The sequence below is a fragment of the Callospermophilus lateralis genome, chromosome 15 (genome assembly GCF_048772815.1).
Source record: "Callospermophilus lateralis isolate mCalLat2 chromosome 15, mCalLat2.hap1, whole genome shotgun sequence".
Taxonomy (NCBI): Eukaryota; Metazoa; Chordata; class Mammalia; order Rodentia; family Sciuridae; genus Callospermophilus; species Callospermophilus lateralis.
This window is the reverse complement of record NC_135319.1, coordinates 43,960,213-43,980,047: the sequence shown is the minus strand read 5'-3', so window position 1 is coordinate 43,980,047 and position 19,835 is coordinate 43,960,213. Positions and strand designations below refer to the sequence as shown.

Here is a 19,835-nt window from a genome sequence, read left to right as displayed (position 1 = left end):
ATCAGGCTTCCCCACAAAAGGTTTTTGGGTTTGGGGAAATTTTGGGCAGGGACACGGGTGTGTGTTTAAGTGTGAACAAAGTCTGCTGTGGGTAGTCCAGCAGAAAAAGATGGGAGAAGCAACTGCTGAGGAAAGCATAGGAGTGCAAATTGGAACCATACACAATGTCATTTTTTTTCACATATTTGACTGACAAAGAACAAAATGTCCTAGAGTATTCTGTGTGGGTGAAGTTTGGGGGAACTGACAAACAGAGATGTGGCCTCATTGAGGACCCATGTGTTCCTCCACGTTGCCCGGCCTCTCTTGCAGTCCATGTGACTGGTTTTGGTCAGTGGGATGTGGGTGAAAGTGATGTAAGCCACTTCAAGGTTTGGTCTTTGAAATGATTTCCACATATTCCTCAGGGACTCTCTTCTCTGGCTGGTGTTCCAAAAGGCTTAGTTCAAAATGGAAGCAACTGGATCCAGGATGCTGCTTGGAGAGCCAACCAGTCTGTATCACATGTGATGCAAGAGAAAACTAAGCCTTTGCTGTGTTATGCCATTGAGAATTGGGGTCTAATTGTTTCTGCAGCACAGCCTATCCTATCCTGACTAACACATAAGATTCTCCCATAATACTGACAGGGGTATCCTTTTGAAGGCCATGTTGGCCTAAACATCACAATTAAATATGCATATTCTTTGCTATGGTCTGAATGTCCCTCCAAAATCCTTATTTTGAAATCTAAGCACAATATACTAGCTTTAAGGGGAATTTTGGAAAGTAATTAAGACACGAAGGGGGAGCCTTTGTGAATGGGATTAGGGTCCTTGTAAAGGATCAGGTTCTGTGGGAACCTGCTCACCCCTTCAACCATGTGAGGACGCAGCAAGAAGGCACCAAGTTTAAAGCAAAGAATGAGCCTTCATCAGGCCCTGAATCTTCTGGTGCCTTGATCTTGGACTTTCCCAATAACTGTGCACAGTAAGTTTCTGTTATTTATAAATCTCCCAAATCTTCGGTATTTTATTATAGCAGCCCCAATGGCCTATGAAACTCTTAGACCCAGCAATTAATCTTTCAGGTAGGCTTGCATGGGTAAGAGCAAGGACACACACTGTTTCTAACAGCAAAGCCCGACTGTGACCTTGATGTATGTTCATGGGGGGGGGACCCCACTTGTTAGATAAACGTCAGGTACACTGAACAATGTGATACTCTGTAATGATTAAAAGGAAAGAGGCGGGTGTGCCGAGGCCGACATGAAATGCTGTTCAAGATACAAGTGATAAAAGCAAGGAGCAGGGCTTTGTGGTAAACCACCAGCTGTGGAAGACAGGAGTGGAGACCAAGTGCTGGCTCAGCCTCAGATTCCTCCAGAGAGGGAAACCAGAAATCGGTGGGGGAGCTTGAGGGGACTGGAGAATAAGGGTGACAAGTGGGACCCATTTTAACTTACAATTTCTTCTGCTGTTTGGATTTATCATCATGTTTATATATTACCCTTTTCAAAATAAAAGGCAATGGTGATAAAAATAAATTGGAATTAAAAGAGCATATGGTGGGGGGTGAATAGAAGGTCATTGGATTAGACAAAGGAGGGGGATGGGAATGGGAAAGACAGTAGGATGAACTGGACAGAACTTTCCTGTGTTCATGTATGATACCCGACCAGTGAAACTCCATGTACAGCCTCAAGGATGGGAAGTTCTACTCTATGTCAAAATACACTCCACGGTCATGTGTAACTAAAAAAAAGAGCACATGGAATTGGGCCCCAATCCATTGCCCTGCACACGTTAAACAGTGCTGAATGTCCATCTGCGTGACCAAGTCACCTTGTTAGTTTTGTGACAAAACTGACCCAGAACAAGCAGGGCCTGACGAAGACGGTGACGGTGCAGGGTTCTGACACCTTGAACCACAGGCTGCTGTTAACCTGGGGCCAGCAAAGAGTTTTCATCCCGCGAGCAAAAGCCCCCAGATTGGTATGGGCATCCAGAGCACAACAGGAGAAACAGGCTGAGAGCAAGCTTGTTTTCCGCAGGAAAGAATATGGCGGTCAATTAGTGATGTGGCCATGTGTGCAGGATCTGGGAAGAGTTGGCCTCTGTGTCACATATTTGCTATTTTAATTTTAGAAGGAGCAGGTTAAGGCAGGCCAGGAAGTTTCTGGGCCCTCAAGTTTTTTCTACCCTTACTCTTCAGGTGTCTGTATCTCTGTGTTGGTCATGCTCATTACTGCAAAATTCTGGGCTCTACTGTAGTCACAGGGCCACATCAATATTTATAGCAGCTCAATTCACCACTGCTAGGCTATGGAACCAATGTAGGTGCCCTTCAACAGATGACTGGATAAAGAAAACGGGGTACATGTACACAATGGAATATTACTCAGCCATAAAGAAGAATGAAATTATGGCATCTGTCAGTAGATGGAGGGGACGGAAAACAATCATGCTAAATTAAATAAGCCAATCCCCCAAAGCCAAAGGCCAAATGTTCTCTCCGATATGCAGATGCTAACACATAAAAAGGGGGGCGGGTAGAAAAGAAGTCAATTGATTAAACAAAGGGGGAGGGAAAGGAGGGACAGGAAAAGGAAAGATAGTAAATGAACTGAACATAACTTTCCTATGTTACATGACCAACGTAACTCCACATCATGTACAACTGCAAGAATGGGAAGTTATACTCCGTATAAGTATGTCAAAATACACTCTACTGTCATAAATAACCTAAAAAGAACAAATTATAAAGTATAAAAAAAGTTATGGAAAAAAATAAAAAATAAAGCTCCTTAGGTGATTTTAATCTAGAATCAGCAAAGATCAAGATGATTTTATTTTTTATTTTTAAAATATATTTATTTGTTTAAGTTTTAGGTGGACACAATATCTTTGTTTTATTTATTTGGTGCTGAAGATCGCACCCAGTGCCTCAGGCGAGCGCTCTACCGCTGAGCCACAGCCCCAGCCCCAAGACTATTTTAGACCACCCAACTCCACTCCCCCAGGCCATCTCAGAGACGGCAGCAGCTTCTGCCTGACGGCACACTGGCTCATCAGCGGGCCTCCCTGGTGGGGAGGGCGGGTGCTGGCTCTCTTGCTGAGCAGGCCTGGATGCCAGGGGAGGGGTCTGTGTTCCTTGTTTTATTCAGGACACAAGTTCTTGAGGAGCTTCCAGGACCACGTATGAGTGACCCATTTAAAACCAGCTCCCTAAATAGTGCAAAACACCTCGGACTCCTCAGCTCCAAAGGTCGATGGATATAACTGATACACAGGACTCGGAGGAGCTTTGAGGGACTTAGGCTGAAGGGAAAAAAGCCAATCCCAAATGATTCCATACCACACGATGCCATTTATATAAAATCCTTGAAGTGACATTATAAGGTCCGAGCCAGATTGGTATTGCCAGGAGTTGAAGAAGGGGCAGGGACAGGAGAGGAGTGAGTTTATCCCTGGGCAACACCAGGGATCCCCGAGGTGGTGACACTGTATCTCCACTGTAGCAAGGTCATTATTCTAGTGGCAGTATTGGACTGGAGTTCTGTAAGACGTTACCACCGGGGGAAGTCGGGTAATGACTTCAGGTGTCTCTTTCTTCTTCTCTCCCATCCCCACCCAGTAGTAAGGATCTAACCCAGGGGTGCTCTGCCACTGAGATACATCTCCAGCCCTTTTTACCTTGAGACAGGGTCTCGCCGAGTTGCTCAGGCTACCCTTGACCTTGCAATCCTCCTGCCTCAGCCTCTTGAGTTGCTGGGACTGCAGGTGAGCGCCACTGCTCCTGGCCTCACTGTATTATTTCTTAAAGCTGCCTATGAGGCTGGGGGTGTGGCTCAGTGGTAGCGTGCTTGCCTGGGCCTGGTGTTTGATCCCCAGCATCACAGGGAAAAAAAAAATGTATATTAAAGGGGAAAAACAAAGCAAACTCAACTGGCTTCCACGACAGTAGGCAGGGTTTAAAGAGCTCTTTGCAAAATGGAGTTAGAGGTGGGGCATTGGGACGCAAACAGCCTTCCTGGGACAGAAAATGAGCCAGTCCAGTCTGGCTTTTGCACAGCCAAGGGCTGGTGGCCCTCCTGGGGTCTGTTCATGTGCAATAAGCGTGGGGGCTTGGGAGGAGAAGGCTGAATGAGGAAACAAGACCTGGATGAGGAAGCTCCATCCTCGCGGTAGGGGACAGAGAAAGAGGGCCTTCCACTCCTCCAAAATCAAGTTCAACCCCTTCCCCGGGGAAAACCTGGCCTACCCCATCTTTCCAACTGGCCTCCCCTCACTGAAACCTCCCCCTTGCAAAACAGGCCTCACCCTTAGCAGAGGACACACAGACTGAGGAGGACAGAGCTGGCATGGGAACCCACATCTGGGTAAAGACTGTGGCGGTGGGGGGTGCTGTATCTCAGTGGCCGCGCCTTTGCCTAGCGAGCGTGAGGCCCTGGCTTCAATCCCAGCACCGCCAAATGGAAGGAAAAACGAAGACTGCAATGAGCTGGGGAGGACCCTGAATGAGGGGCAGACACCCCTGGCTTCTTCCAGCTCCATATCACACCGTGGGACCCCAGGTGTCTGCCTGGCTGCTCTCTACTCATTTGTAAAACAAAGTTTGTCCTCAGGTGGGATGAGGTCCCTATTTTTATGATCTTATAGTTCTGAAGGTCACAAGTTCACAATCAGATTCACAGCCCTAAGAACTAGGGGTCCCAGGCCTGCCCTCCTCCTGGAGGCCCCAGGGGGAGCAGCTTTCTGGCCTCTAGAGGCTGCCAGCTTTCCCTGGCTCCTGGCCACTCCTCCATCTCCACAGCCAGCATGGCAGCTGGGCCCCCCTCCCGCTGATTTCTTCTGATTCCTTTTCTGTAGGCAAATCTCCTTCTGCCTCCCTCTGAGAAGGGTCCTTTGTGATTCTAATTAGGGCCTCCAGGAAAATCCAGGATAACTGTCCACCTGGAAACCCTTAACTTCACGACATCTGTAAAATCCCTGTACCACAGACACACCTATGTGCACATCCCACAGGTGCCTGCCTCCCTGCATGGGTTCAGTGAGTCAAACGTCTGGCGGTATCTGATAGGAGGCCAGGGATGCTGAATTTTGGGGGGCATGAGAATCGTTTTGACAGCTTTTCAGAAATATCAGCGCCTGGAGTTAGCCCTGAAGATTCTGAGGAGTGTGCTCTGCGCTTGGGAATTTTTATAAGCTCCCTGATGATAGTGGGCAGCCAGGGCTAGGGCTGAAGTCCACGTGCGCAGTCATCCTTACGCCCCACAGCTACTTAGCACCAAACCTCAGGGCCCGGGAGCTGTTCAATAAGTGCTTGTTGAATTGGACTGAACTGAGTCACTCCCGGGCTCCACGGGGCCCTGGGTGGAGCGGGGGGTGCTGAGGGAAAGGGGTTTCTGGCCACCGCATCAGGGCCTGAAGAGGGGAAGAATGAGGCTCTGTGGACAGACAGGGACTGAGGCCTCCGAAGTCAACCTCACACCCAGCAGTGGCCGCCTGGGGGGCTGGAGTCCTTTCTCCTCTCCAAAGTGCAGCCCAGGGGGCCAGCCAGGGCAGGATCCAGTCATCAACGGGCCATTGTCACTGGAACAGAGGGGCTCTGTGCCCACTGAACACTCCCCTCCCTGAGCAGAGCTGCTCCCAGCTGAGCGGGCTTTTGGAGGGCTGGGATGCTAGGGGGGGGTGTGGGGCCCCAGGCTACAGTGGAGGACTAGGGGCGGGGGCTGAGTGTCCTCTGTTCCTTCGTAGGGTCTCCTGAGTCAGCAGGCTGCGATGCTGGGAAAGGGTCTGATCAACGTTGGGAAGCCAGAGACAGTTAGTGACACCCCAGACCTCACCAGACCCTTGGGGCCCTGTTCCCCATGGGACAGTCATGCTTGACCTACCTTTTTCTCTTAAAAAGAAAAACAAAACAGGAAGGTGAAATCCACAGGTAAATGGAGTCTTTCATTGCCAGTATTTTTGAGGAGGCTGGGAGGGTTTTATGTTCTCTGGGTTCAGGATTTGCGAGGCAGGCAATTCACCCAGGGCTGCGCATGATCGTCTCTGTGCTTAACGGAGCTTTTGTACCTTCAGCACTCGACAGGAACAGTGTGAGCTGGATCTTAGGAGGGTGGTGTTAAAGGTCCAAAGACAGGGCCTGGCCAGCATCCTGGAAAATCCCAGAGATCCACACTTCTTTTATTTTTTTTATTTTTGGTACCAGGGATTAAAACCAGGGGCACTTTACCACTGGGCCACATCCCCAGCTCTTTTTTGTATTTTCTTTAGAGTCAGGGCCTCACTGAGTTACTTAGGGCCTGCTAAGTTGCTAAGGCTGGCTTTGAACTCGCGATCCTCCTGCCTCAGCCTTTGGAGGTGCTGGGATGACAGGCGGGTGCCCCCCGCGCCCGGCAGAGATGTACACTTCTTGTAGTAACCACCATCCATTCTTATGTCTTCAGTAAAGCAGGACCCCCAGGGGGCTCTGCAAGGAGGACCCGTCTCAAAGTGGGGACCCCGGCCAGCAATATTAGCATCACCTGGGAACTTGGAAAGGCAAATCCTCAGGCCACACCAGATCCACGGAGCCAGCATCTTGGGGCCAGAGCAGCAAACTGCCTCCACAAGGCCTGCCCAGGAGGCCTGATGCACACTCAGGACTGAACGCCACTGTGCCAGGAGTGGTTTTCAAACCGAATACCTTTGACCAATTTGGTAGGTCAGGCAAGCTCTTTTTCCCTCTTTCCTTTTTAATAGAACGGTATTATGCAGAGTAGATAATGTCAGAGGGTCTCATGTAATAAGGATAGATACAGGCTTCGCAGGCTTTTGTTTCCGCTATGTGTGTTTGTGTCTGAGGTTTTGGTCAAAGGAGTCTAAAAGCCAGTGTTTAGAGCTGAAGGTTCTCATGGACACCGGCCCCCCTCTCCCCACGGGGACCGAATGGAGAGGCTTTAAAGACGGTGGCCTGAGAGTTCCCCTGCAGTCCCCGCGGGGAGGACAGGTAGTCATTAACCCAGGCCAGGCGCTGCCCAAATTCCACTCAGCTCTTAAAGGCTGAGCCCAAACCCCACAGGTCCCCAGAGCCGTCCTTGATCCTGCCCTATTAGCCATCATCAATCTCCAGGGGACTGGCACCGACCCCCACCCTTTTGCACTCCCAATTCTCATGCCAGCTCCGTGGGCAAGCCGGATCCTCCCCACCATCCTCAGCTTCTATCTGGATGAGAACCAGGTTCAGAGAAGGGCCAAGGACCTGCCCAAGTCAAGGTTCAAGGAGGTTCAAGGCCAGGCTGCACAGGGCAGGGTCCCCGTGGCCCGCTCCTTCCCAGCACCACGGATCTCCACCTCCTGCCACTCCTGTGGGCTCCACCTTGTCCCACTGCTCAGCACTGGGTAAGGATGTAAGAAAGGAGGAAGGAAGAACGTGGGGAACACGAAGGGAGGGGATGTGTTCGGGGTCATGGACAACCAGCATGCGGCTGACCTTCCCCTGACACTGGGCTCACAGGTGCAGATCTGGGGAGACAGCCTGGGCGGGGTCCGGACATCACCTCGCTGTGCCTTGAACACTGCTTTTGGTCCACTGAGCTGTGCTGAGTACAGGCTCCTCAGAGGCCATCTCCAAGGGCTGGACAGGACGGCAGGACAGCTGTCACCTGGTATGGGGGGAAGCTTCCCCACATTCCTACAGGCTGCCCCCTCCTTGGTCCCTCAACCTGGCTGCTCACCACAGCAGCTCCTGGCCTCTGCCCTCTCATCTGAAAAAGGGAGTGACAACAAGGCCCACCACCCAAAAGCACCTGAGGACCTGGAGGCTGTGCCCGCGTCCCTCGAGCAATGCTGCTCGCAAAGCAACCCTCTGCACCGGTCTTGTCGTCAGTCAAGCTGTAGGGAATGAGCGGTCACCTTGTCAAGGAGGTGAGCTGATCTGTGGTCCTGGACACGCTCCTGGGAAGCCTAGAGGAGCAGGGGTTAGAACCTGTGGCTGGAGCCCGAAGCCTGCAGAGGTCCCGGGCCCTGCTGAGCCACTCTCTGCTATGTGACCCACGGTGCAGACTGACTTCTCCGGCTTCATTTCTCCTTGGTCAAACAGGGACAGCACTGCTACCTCACAGGGTGGCCATGAAGACAGACATGGGACATTGGCTGTCACTAAGTTGCAGGTGCCTGGCAGAGAGGCAGGGTTCCTCTCAAGACAGGGGTGGTGTTACTATTACCAAAGGCTCTGTGGACAGCCTTTCCCAACAGGTGGCTCCAAGCCAGGCAGTGGGGGACTTTAAAAAAAAAAAATCAAGCTTACAAGACTCTGAATATATAGTTTAAGCCCCAGCCTGGTCGAGTCTGATCACCCTTGCCCACTGCCGCACCCAAGCTGTGGCCCCCTGCCTCGCAAGATGAGAGTAGGCAAAGGAGAAGGGGCAGCGGGGTGCATAGGGCCATCGGGGAGCCTGGAGGAAGCCAAGCAGACAGGCTGGGGCTGGCTCCTGGGCACACAGGGATGGGGGGCCTATCTGTCTGCGTGAGTGGAGATAAAGGTGACTTCTGATGGTGGGCAGCCGCTGAGCAATAATCGTTAGCATTTATCATAATAGTCCTCAGCCAGAGGTGGACTGTGTGGGTACCCTGGCACTATTTCCAGGCCTGGTTATGTTCCAGGTTATGCCTTGGTTTACCTGTTCACGGGGGGCCCAATGGAGTCAGATATTAACTGCTTCAAAACGGGACTGGGCTAGACAGGGTGACTCACACAGGTAATCCCAGCGACTTAGGAGGCTGAGGCAGGAGGACCACAAGTTCAAGGCCAGCCTTAGCAAGATCCTTTCTCAAAATATACAAAGAGCTGGGAGTTTGTTCCTACAGTGCTGGCCTAGTGAGGCCCTGGGTTCCATCTGCAGTACCAGGCTAGGGACTTAGCTCAGTGGCAGAGCAGTTGCCCAGCACGCACAAGGCACTGGGTTTGATTCTTAGATGCTCAGCACTGCAGAAACAAATGGGGCGATTTAAGGGCAGCTCACACACACACAGAATTGACATTACTCTCTATGGAGAGTCCTGGGTGTCTGAGGCACAAGAAAGAAACTTCACCTTTTCAATTTTGTACCACGACGTGTATTATAAAATTTGATAAAATTAACAATGACATAAAAGTAGGTACCAGTTGTGTACCTGTAGAAGTAGAGGCAAAGCTCTCACAAGGTTAGACTCTTCTGTTTTAGAAAAGCCATTTTAATAGGCCTTTAAATTTAATCAGCAACCAAGGCAAAATCCTGCACCAGCAAGGGAAATGGACAAGAAGAAGCAAAACGGCTCCTAAAATCTGGAGAGAACTGGACTGGTGAGTGCTGCTTGGTGACAGGAAGGCCAGTGCCTGCCTCCTCCAGAAGGAAACTGTCCCCCTGTCCTTCCCTGTGCAGAAGACTTGAGTCTTGAGTCCTTCTCTTTCCAGCTGAGGGAGCTCAGACAGTAGAAAGCCTCCCCTAGCCTCAGTGTCCGCCCCTGGAAAATGGGGCTGACCAGGCCTCCCTTGGGAGGTGGTGGCAAGGCACCATTCAGCACAGGCCTGCAGCCGGCCCCTCCTCCCCAGCTGCCTGGCAGAGGGCAGCAGCAGCTGCAGCAGCCTGGCATCCTGCACCCACAGACTGGGGCGAGGAGGCTGGCACTGGGCCCCCGCTTGACTCATATTCCTTTCCAGGTCTGCCCGCCAGCCCAGGACAGGCGCGATTTGCATCCCAGTGCTCCTTCCCAAAAGGAGTCAGCCGGGGGTTTAAAGAAACCTCTCAGCCCACAGGGCCACACAAGCAGAGTGAGGGCCACGGCATTCTCTGCCACCTCCGACACAGATCTGCGACCTCTGCGAGGCTCGGAGCCGGGGCCCCCGCTCTGAGACAGACGCTGCCTGGCGCTTCCTGTCCGCACTGCACAAGGCACTGGCAATAGGACTGCACCCCTCTTGCTGTGGTTCTCTGGTTGGCTTGATGGCACCTCTGGAGTTGGAGGGCCAGGGTTTGCAATCTGGCTGTGCACCCTGGACAAGTCACCGGATCCCTCTCATTGCCGGCATTTGCAAAATAGGACACCCTTCGTGCCAACAGAGGGATGTACATAAATGACTCTGCCCAAGGATGCTTCAACCAGAGGGCCCTCCGACGCCCCATGGTGTCCTCTGGAAGGCAGAGCCGCTGATCCACCTCACTGCCCTCTAAGCTGCGGCCTGGTGCTGGGCACACAGCTCGGCCAGGCTCTGCTCTCCTCAATCTGATCCCCACACAAGAGCCACACTATTCGCAAAGGAGAAGCAAACACAGGGTCCGGGGCTGTCCCCTCCCAGGCCACATTCCAATCAGGGGCTGGCATGGCCCCTGAGAGCTCCTAAAAGTGGAGGCTTTCTGTGCCCATCACCATTTCCAGAAGCTTCTGCTTCAGCAGTGTGTGTGAGTGGGGGCCATGGCAGAGAGCAGGACAGAGAGCAGGGGGGTGGGACACAGTGGCTGGGGAGGAGAACCCGGGGCAGGAAGCAGGGGAGCTGACCTGGCCTGGCCACCTGGCCAGGGACTCTGGGCACTGAGGTCACCAGGAGAAGCACAGAGGGCAGACTGGCAGGTGGGCGGCAGACAGGGAGACTCGGTGATGTCATGTTTTCCACCAAATGACTCAGTGGCTCGCCCTGGGCCATGAATGGCGAGCTGTGTGCGGTGCCTCCAGGATGACCTGGCATCGGCCCCCTCCCCGGTCACCTCCTGTCCTCCCCGCCCCAGGGACCCCAGGCTACATCCCGGTAGTTCCTGACTCATTTCCAGGCTGCTTCTGCCACGTCTCTCCAATCTCTACTTGGAGGGGGGACCGAATGCCAGGAAGACGTGGGTGTCATGGCTGCCTCTGTGTCCCTCTGGCTGAGCTGCCTTGAGCAGGTTACCTTGCCTCTCTGGGTTTCAGTTTCCTTATATGCAACATGGAGACACGGCTAACGACCTGGCTGGCTTTTATGGGGCTCAGTAAGAATGTCTACAAAGCACTCGGCAGCCAGTGGGTACTTAGAAATGGTCAGTGTGACATTCGGGGGCCTCTATGATCTGACCTCGGTTTACTTTTCTACTTGAACTTAAAAATCTATACTATCTTCAATCCCCAGCATAAAAACCACACACACACACACACACACACACACACACCCCAAAGGTAGTGTAGAATCATTGGTATTTCTTAATGCTGTGTATCAGGCACTGCTCCGAGCACTTGTATAGAAACACATTTTCCACTCATGTCACTGCACCCGGCTGAATTTTCTAATCGTTGTGTCTCTGGCCAACTTCCCTTCAAGAAGCTGTCCTCAGTCCTTCCTCACGGCCACAGGTCCACCCATCACAGCTGGACTCCAGGTGTCCCAGGGTCCAGAGTCTCCTTGGCTTTCTGCAGGGGAGTAGCTCTCGCCCCATCCTGCCTTGCATGGTGTCGGGCGGGACCAGGCATGTAGCACGTGGGCAGGGAATAGCAAGCCCCCAGGCCATGGTGGAGGGGCCACTGCTTCTGTGAGGATAAAGGGAGGGCTGGAGCTGGAACCTCAGGGCGGTTCCTCCCAGCTCAGGGACACAGCCTGCCGGGTAGCCTCCTTCTCTCTGCTGTGGGGCCTGCTTTGCCTCCACAGACTGGACCCTGGAGCAGCTGGACTCATGTTTGGGCCAGGACTGGGAAGCACGTGCTGGTAGGTCCAGCCCACATAATCCACAGGTGTCCATGGGTGGGCAGGCAGGGACAGGACAGAGGGACCCATTCCTAGATCCCAGCCCAGTGCCCCCAGGGTGATGAATGACCTTGTGAGACCGTGTGCCTGGGGTCCCACTTTCCTGCTCCAGGCCCACATCAGCTGCTCCTCCCATTTACCACCACTCTCCCCAGGCAAGGACCATGCCCTGACAAGTGTCCTGAACAGGACGTCCCACCCCACAGCCAGCAGCTCCTCGAGGTTCCCACCCCACCTACAGCCCACCCCTCACCCTCGCACACGCTTGCCGCACACCTGTGGCTGTGCTGACTAAGCACAGGGGACACAAAAGTGAACACAGCTCATTCCCGGGCAGAGACCACAGACCACTGAGCTGGCCACCGCCAGGCAGCAGGTGACACCGTGAGGGGGATCGGAGGCAGCCACAAGGAGGGCCTCAGTCTGGCTTCCAGGGGGAGGAGCCGTCCAGGCCATGGGCAAAACAGGAGGGGCCTCCTGGACAGCTAGAGAGGCCACAAGAGCAGGCTGTGTGACCTTGGGAAATGGGGACGGTTGGGAATTTGGGACACTGTGTCCCAGTGAGGGCTGGTAAAAGAAGAGGCCAGGGAAGAAACATCTGCTGATAGGTGACAGGGCTCACGGAAGCCATTTGTCACCCCAAGCGGATACATGCTCACTCCAAGGTGGGGCTCCTGTCTTGCTGGAAGGCTCATGGGGGACAGAGGCTCCAATGGGCAAGTCCCCCTTGCTCGCTTAAACCACGGGAGTGGACGCTGGGCCTTGCAAAGAAACGCCTCGCCCAGGGCTGCCCGGGTGCTGGGCTCCGACCTGGGGGAGGTGGTGGCTCCACTTCACCTGCAGTGTCCACAGCGGGTTGGGAGATGCCTCTCACCGGGCTTCCCTGCCCGGACCCCCAGCATGCCCTGGCCACAGGTGGGAGGTGGGTCCCTTGGGGCCATTTCTTGTCGGCAGTGCAGCCACAGCAGGACAGACGCAGGTGACGCTGTGGGAGGGCAGGGGCTCAGGCGCCAGCCTCTGAGCTCAGGCCTGAGCTCACTGTGGAGGCCGTGGACGTGGGCAGCTCCCCCAGCCCGTCTGGCTGTTCTCCTCTCTGTGACCTCAGGAGCTTCCTGGGAGAGCTCAGGAGGGGACGCCCAGCAGGTGTTCAGGCGGCCAGCTGTTGCTGTCACTGTTTCCTAGGTGCCCTCCCCCAGACACCTGCGCCAGGTGTGGAGCGAAGGAGAACCACAGCATCTCTCAGATTGGATCCAGGACAGGGTCCCTGCTTGGTGGCTGCTTCCCTTGCTCATTCTCTGCGGAGGATGCTCTGGGTTCTGAGCTCAGGGCCTCTGCAGACACGCACCTGTCCTTGACCCCGAGGGCCAAGGGCTGGGCTCCTCTGCCCCCTGAGAAGCCTCTTGCAGTCTCCAGAGGAAAGCTGCTGCCCACAGCCTGGCCCTGCCCTTGCGGCTGGAGTTGTGAAATTCCTTGTTGAAACTTGGAGCAGTCACAGCCAGGGGGTGGCCCCCGTTTGTTTTCAAAATATTTCCTCAGATAGCACTGCTCTGGCTCAGAGGGCGCCTTAGCATTCTCCAGAATCCTGCAGATGGTGAGGCAGCTGGAGGGGAGGGAGGAGAGGGACGCAGGGAGACAGCAGTGGAGGCCCGGGCCAGCTCTCAGGTAGCGTGAGGTTGGCACAGGGGCCACAGTGTGACACGTGCGAAGGTGAGCGTGCACACGCAGGCAGAAAGCCCAACCGAGCTGTGAACACGGACAGCAAACGTCTCAGCTGTGGAACCTTCTTATGAACCAGAGCTTTCCTCATGAGTCCAACAGACAGAACAGAAAAGGGACAGGGACCTGCCACCCCTTCATCAAGCCCCTAAGGGTTCCCCTGCACTGAACCCTGGGGTTCCACGGAACCTAGTTGAAAACGCTCGCAGCTGAGGCTGTTACTCTCACTCCCGGGAGAATCAGTACACACAGTGTCTAAAAATATGAACTTCCTGTGGGAAGATGAGATTATCTTTCCAGTAAATTCTAATTAGAGTCTAGCATAGGGAATGCCACGCATCTTAGAGAACTGGGGCTCAAAGCATGCGAAGTATTGATCTCATTCACTGACAGGTTTGTGGGTACCCCTACAACGCCCTGTGTGCTTGTACTCAAGACTGATTAGCAACACTAACACATGCCTAGCTCTCACTGTGTGCACTTTTAGGCTCTTTATGTCTATTAACTCACAACCACATGCTACAGTTGGTTACGGTTACCACTCTCCTCTTACAAACTGGGAAACTGAGGCTCAGAGAGGTTAAGTACTTATCCAAGGCCACACGGCACTTTTGTCCATGATGATACATGCACTGTTGTGTGAGTGCGTGGTTATGCCCTTCTCCCACCAAGAGTACGGGACATAGCTCACCCCATAACCCCGGCAGCCTGGCAGCAACAGGACAGTGACAAGACCCTGGGCCTCAGGCAGTGCCCTCCCAGATCCCAGAGGTTTCAGTGTTTGCAGACCCACCTTGTCAAAGTCACATACAATGGGAGGCCCCTGGTCACTCCCTGGCTTCCAACCCACTGAGGAATTGCCCCAGCCAGAGCTCCTGTCTCCCCTTCTCACTGTGTGCTAAGTTTAGAGCCAGTCACCAAATAAACTGCCATCATTAAGTGATGAAGAACCCGCTTCCTATCTCAAAGACACAAAAATGTACAACAGTGCTTGAGCCTCAGGAATCCATCAGTGCCACAGTCACCACCTCTCCCTGAGCTGACGTGACTACAGTCAAAATCAACCTGTGTCAAAACAAAAGTAAAAATTAAAAAGGGATAGGGATGTATCTCAGTGGTAAAGCAGGCCTAGGTTCAATGCCCATTACTGGAAAAAAAAGAAAGAAAAAAACTTGACATTCTGTTAGCCTACAGAGGAAACCAATACTTGTTATTTTTGTACCAGAGATCGAACCCAGGGGCACTGAGTCACATCCCCAGCCCTTTTTACTTTTTTATTTTGAGACAGGGTCTTGCTAAATTGCTGAGACTCGCCTCAAACTTGCAATCCTTCTGCCTCGGCCTCTGAGTCGCTGGGATTATAGGCCGGTGTGGCGGACACATGGCTTTTGAGGGTTTCTTGACAGATTAGATGTAACCCAGACAACAGCTCAGATAAATCCACCCTAAAGCAACATGTAAGATACAAAGCTTCCTCAGATATCACAGAACTGGAGAAAAGCCCCAAGATCAAAGTCAAACCCACCAACCCACCTGCTTCCCCCGGCCAGGGGCGGGGGCTGGGACTTACCCAGAAGGAGCAGGGCTGGGCCCTGGGGAGGTCTTTTCTCCCACATGTTCTTCCTTTCTGCAGCCACCAGCACAAGGACTGGCCGCAGAGGTGTGCGTCCTGACTTTTGAGGCTCCCAAAGTCTAGGGGGAGGGACTTCCCAGGGAGAGGGCAGGTGTAACCACAAATAAGAACCTCCCAGGCTGGGAGAGGTGGTGTTTACCGTGGCGCTCAGGGAAGTGGGGTGTTGACCTTCCCCTCTTCCTCCAGGTCCTTTGTAAAGAGTGCTCCCCAGGCCCAGTAAGTTTCCAGGGCCCAGAGAAAACCCACAGTCCCTCAACACAGAGATATTTTTTGTGAGGCGGCTTGGGCATGGCGGAGGAGGGCTTGGGTGCCAAAGACACGAAGCTGCCTGTGCTCAGGGGCTCCCAAGGCTGCCCCCTCCCTCCACACTGGCAGGGGACCAGGAGCCACCAGCTAGGTTGGGGTCCATGGAGACTGAAGGCTGAACCAACTGTCTGGGCCTGCTAGGGGCTTCCCACTCCCAACTGTGGAATCTGCACGCACAGCGCAGAGCGAGCAAGCACGTCCTATGGTCTTTGGGCCTCCAAGAAGAAAAAGTGACAAATTCCATTTCTATTTAAGGAAAGAAGAAGAGCGCTGGTTCTCCTGCTGTGTTACGTCACCAAAGTCAGAGTCCACTCTGAGCATCCTTCTCAGCTAAGATGCCTTGGGCCCCTGCAGTACCACTGCTCAGCAGAGACACTCCCAGCCCCTCCCAGGGCTTCACCCACCACCTGACAAGTTTTTAAGTCCCTCCCAGGGGAAGACAAAGATGATAGCAGTTGCCCCTCAGCTGGGGCGGCTTCTCCCTGTACCCTGTGTCCCAGATTCCATTCTGGACAGTGTGTCCACTCTGCCCTGGAGGAGGAGCAGGCTCCAGTATCTCTGCAGCCTCACACTCTTGGAACCAGCCCAGGGCGAAGTGGGCGGAGGCCAGCTGGGCTGGGCTAACCCAATGCCCCTTACTTCCTTTTAAGAGTGTCAGTTTTTTCTTACTATGGACACGTATATCAGAAGCTCTGGGGTGGATGAGCTGGGCCGGGCAGGGCAGTGAGGACCCTGCCCCAGCAGGGGTACCCTTCTCAGTCCTGGGGGGCAGTCCAGGGGTGCAGAACACCAGCCAGATGGAGAGACACAGCTGGGGACCCTGAAGCATGGCGGCAGCTGCTACCCTCCTGACCCTGGGTGACCATCACGCCTCTCAGAGCCTCATTTCTTCATGTGTACAGTGAGACCAACAGATAACCACTGTCCCTCTGAAGGGTGACTATGTGACAGCACAGCCAAGAACCAGGAACCATGTGACTATCATGTCCCCAGTCTGCCCACCCATCTCTTCAGATGACCACACATTGTAGAGGAGTCTAGCTCTTCAGAGCCCATGGCAGGAATGGACAGACAGCTGTGACATGGTCCCAACTAAGTGACAACAGGAATTGGCAGGCGAGGGCTGATTTCCCCAGGTAACGGGTGATGCTGGTGAGGGCCAAAGGGGAGAGGAAGGTGGTAATCTGAGGATGGATTACTGGCATTCCTCCCTACCAGAGGTAAGGTCATGAGTGACAGCTATGTCACCATTTCTCAGATTAACAGTGGACAATTTCTCATTAGAACTGCTATACTATCTTCCACATGCACCATCCCCCAAACCTCCACTGTTTCCTGACTCCAGATCCACATAGAAGGCTCTAGAAGCCTGGTACCACCCAGCCTTTTCTTTCTTTCTTTTTTTGAGGATTGAACCCAGGGATACTTTATCACTGAGCTACATCCCCAAACTTTTTAATTTTAGCTTTTTATTTAATTTTTTTAACTTGGAGGCAGAGTCTTATTAAGTTTCCCAGGCTGATCTCAAACTTATGACCCTCCTGCTTCAGACTCCTGAGTAGCTGGGATTACAGGTGTGCGCCACCATGCCCAGCTACCACCCAGCCTTGGATTCCCACAGCTATGGTATAACCCAGGCTCAGCAGTGAGGGGGAAAAAGGGACACAGTCAAGAGGCTCCTTGTTAACTTACTACCGTGTTAGTAAGCAGCATCAGAGTTGTTTCCTGGTTGCTATGGAGAATTCCATGATGGAGACAGCACAGTCAGGAGTCAGACTCTCCAGGTTCAATTCCTGGCCTTGTCTCTCATTGGCTACGTGACTTTTATAAAAAGTGACTTAACTTTTCTGACCCTCAGTTTCCCAATCTGTAAAAAGGAGATGAAATACTAACCTCACTGGGATGTAATTGCTTCATGAGATTCTGTCTAAAGTTCCTGATTCCCGGAAGGCACGATGAAGGTGGAAAGGTGCGGAAAAGACTGGATGTGTGTAGCGTGCTGCTTGAATCGGGGGTGGCCCAGGCCAAAGGCCAGAGCACGCCCCCTCTCACCTGGGGCCACAGTCCTCAGTGCTGCCTACATGCTTTGCTAATTTCAGTATTTAGAAGTTGAAATGCACACTGCACCTAGTCAGAGCTCTTCATGAGGGGGCGGGGCGGGGAGTGAGACATTTTCCATGACATGCCTAGGCCGCCCCCACGCCTTTGTGCACTCTCAGTCCCAGTTCCAGGAACAGGGGATGCTTCTGCTCCTCTGGGAAACTCATGCCAACTGGCAGAGAAGAATCCACACCAATACTTAGTACAGGGACTGTGACGCCCCCTCCACCTGCCGCCACCATCCAGCCAAGCCCTGGCTGGAAGACACAGCTCAGAGACCCTTCATGAGAGTCCTCTCCAGCCAGGCTAGCAGGAGCCAGAAAGAAGAGCAGGTGCTCCCCAATCCCACATGTCCCATGGTCTCTCCACCCTGGCACATGTCCACTAGCCTGGCCCATCTCTAATGAACCCATCCCTGTCCCCTAAAGCCAGGGTGTGGGAGGGTTGATGGAATCTACTCTTACTCTCTGCTGCCCATGGAAAGTTTTTCCCTAAGACCCCAATGAGTCTGCCAATCAGCATGCCATCTCCCCCTCCATCCCCAGCTTAGCAGGACGAAGAAATGGGACTTTTTCTGCTGCCCTGGGAGAGGGAGATGATAAAGCTCCATGCTAGCTCACAGGCACAGTGGAATATGCTGCTGATCTGCTTCCCCCAAAGATGAGGCAGGGTTCTCTCCAGCCACCCAGGACCCTGCCTTTTCAGGAAGACCAATTCCAACCTGGCTGAAGTCCAGTGGGCTCAGCTCAGAGTCAGAGCAAAAGACATAAATTGTTGGTGTTACTCATCAAGCAACTACTTACTGAGTACCCACTGTGCCCAGAACTGCACCAGGTCCAGAAACACGCTCGGGCCTCAGAGTGCCCTGCATCAGAAACCAAAAACAACTTCAGGTGCAAGAAAAATAAGTGTCTTTTAACTAACCCTGGAGTCTCCCTCCTCCCCATGCATATAGCTCGACTCTCCTCACCCTCTCCCCCTGGAAGTCCCTCTGAGGAAGTACATCCGCTAGGGGGAAGGGTCTCTGCTTCCTTCCAAGGCCCTGTCACCATCAACCCTCAGCTGTCCAGCGCAGCGTCCGCCTGCAGGCTTTCCCACCCTGTTCACAGACCCCAGCACACCCATGTGAGTTTACGCTCAGTCCCTCCTGCCTCCCGGCCTCGCCTCCGGAAGGGCTGCGCACACCCAGACACATCACCCAGACGCCGAGTTTCCGCACCAAACCTGCCCCTACCAAATCCTCTCCTGTCGAACCCGCAAAACCATCTGCACTGACTGCTTGCTCCTCCCCACTCCTCGGCCTCGGGATCTCAGTCACGACTTTCTAAAGTCCAGGCAGTCCGATCCCTGCCCCTGGCACTTTGGGGGCTCCCTCTCGCTGAGGGACTGCGGGGGCAGTAGACAAAGACCGTGGATCGAACTGGGAGAGACGAAGACGAGCCTGGGTTCAAATCCCAAGTCGCGGCGTTCCCGGAGTGTGCACTAGGGCTGGCTGCACGCGCCTGGTCGGGGCGGCGTGTGCTAACACGCGTACGCGCTGCGCGTGGGGCTCCGGCGGCCAGGAGGCGCGGGTACCTGGCAGATGCAGATCTGGGCGCCGCGAGTTGAGGCGCCTGCGTGGGGTTTCTCTCGAGCCGGGAGGCCCTCTCCCACCCTCCGCCTGCGCCTTCTTGCAAAGTTTGGCGCGGGCGCCGGGACCCGAAGGCACGGCTGGGCGGCCTCGGCCGAGCCGGGGAAGCGGTTCCGGGACTCCAGGGCCCCACTTACCCCGGCTCCGAGCCTCGTCCGACGAAGGCGGATCCGACTCTCCCGGATCGGCGTCCAGCGCGGGCAGCATCCGCTCGCAACTTCGCCCTCCTCTCTGGAGCCCCGGGCTGCAGCGGCTCCGCGGCGGGGCTCAGCGCCCTCCTTCGGCGGCGAGGAGGGAGGGAGGAGGAGGCGCGGCCCGGCCGCTCCGCTCGCCCGGCAGGAAGCGGCGCCAGGCGGGCGCCGTCTTGCGCCGCAAGCCGGCGAGCGAGCGGTCCTGCCCGGTGCCTACACGCTCGGCCCGAGTGGGCGAGCGGCCCGCGCCGGCGGCGGATTCCGGAACCGTGTCCTAGGAGCCCGGGCAGCCTCCCCCTCCCTCTCGGCTCCCTCCTCTGCCCTCCCCCTCCTCCCCTCCCTGCTCCGTTCTCACCCCACCCAGCTCCCACCCCGGCGCGCCCGGCAACTTGGGAACCGTTGGCGAAGTTGGCGATGCTGGGGCTGCGCGCCCGTGGGCCTCTGGGGCGGGAGGAAGGGGAGCAGGGGGAGGAGCTGAGGGGGAGGGGACCCGCCCCCGGGGGGGGCGCGCTCTCCAGGACCCTTTGGTGGGTCTTTGTTCCGGGCG

At 54.5% G+C, this 19,835-nt stretch overlaps 1 protein-coding gene across 2 annotated transcripts in view; it reads right to left on the bottom strand.

The window, feature by feature from the left end:
- Positions 1-19,442, bottom strand: part of Chst3 (carbohydrate sulfotransferase 3) — a 35,223-nt gene extending 15,781 nt beyond the window's left edge. The window contains exon 1 of one of the 2 annotated variants that reach the window (XM_077105344.1): positions 19,235-19,442. The gene's annotated coding sequence lies outside the window, so the exon portion shown is untranslated. Of the gene's footprint in view, positions 1-14,998; positions 15,077-19,234 lie in introns of those variants that run through there. The other variant, XM_077105345.1, reaches the window with a different exon arrangement.
- Positions 19,443-19,835: the final 393 nt, after the last annotated feature.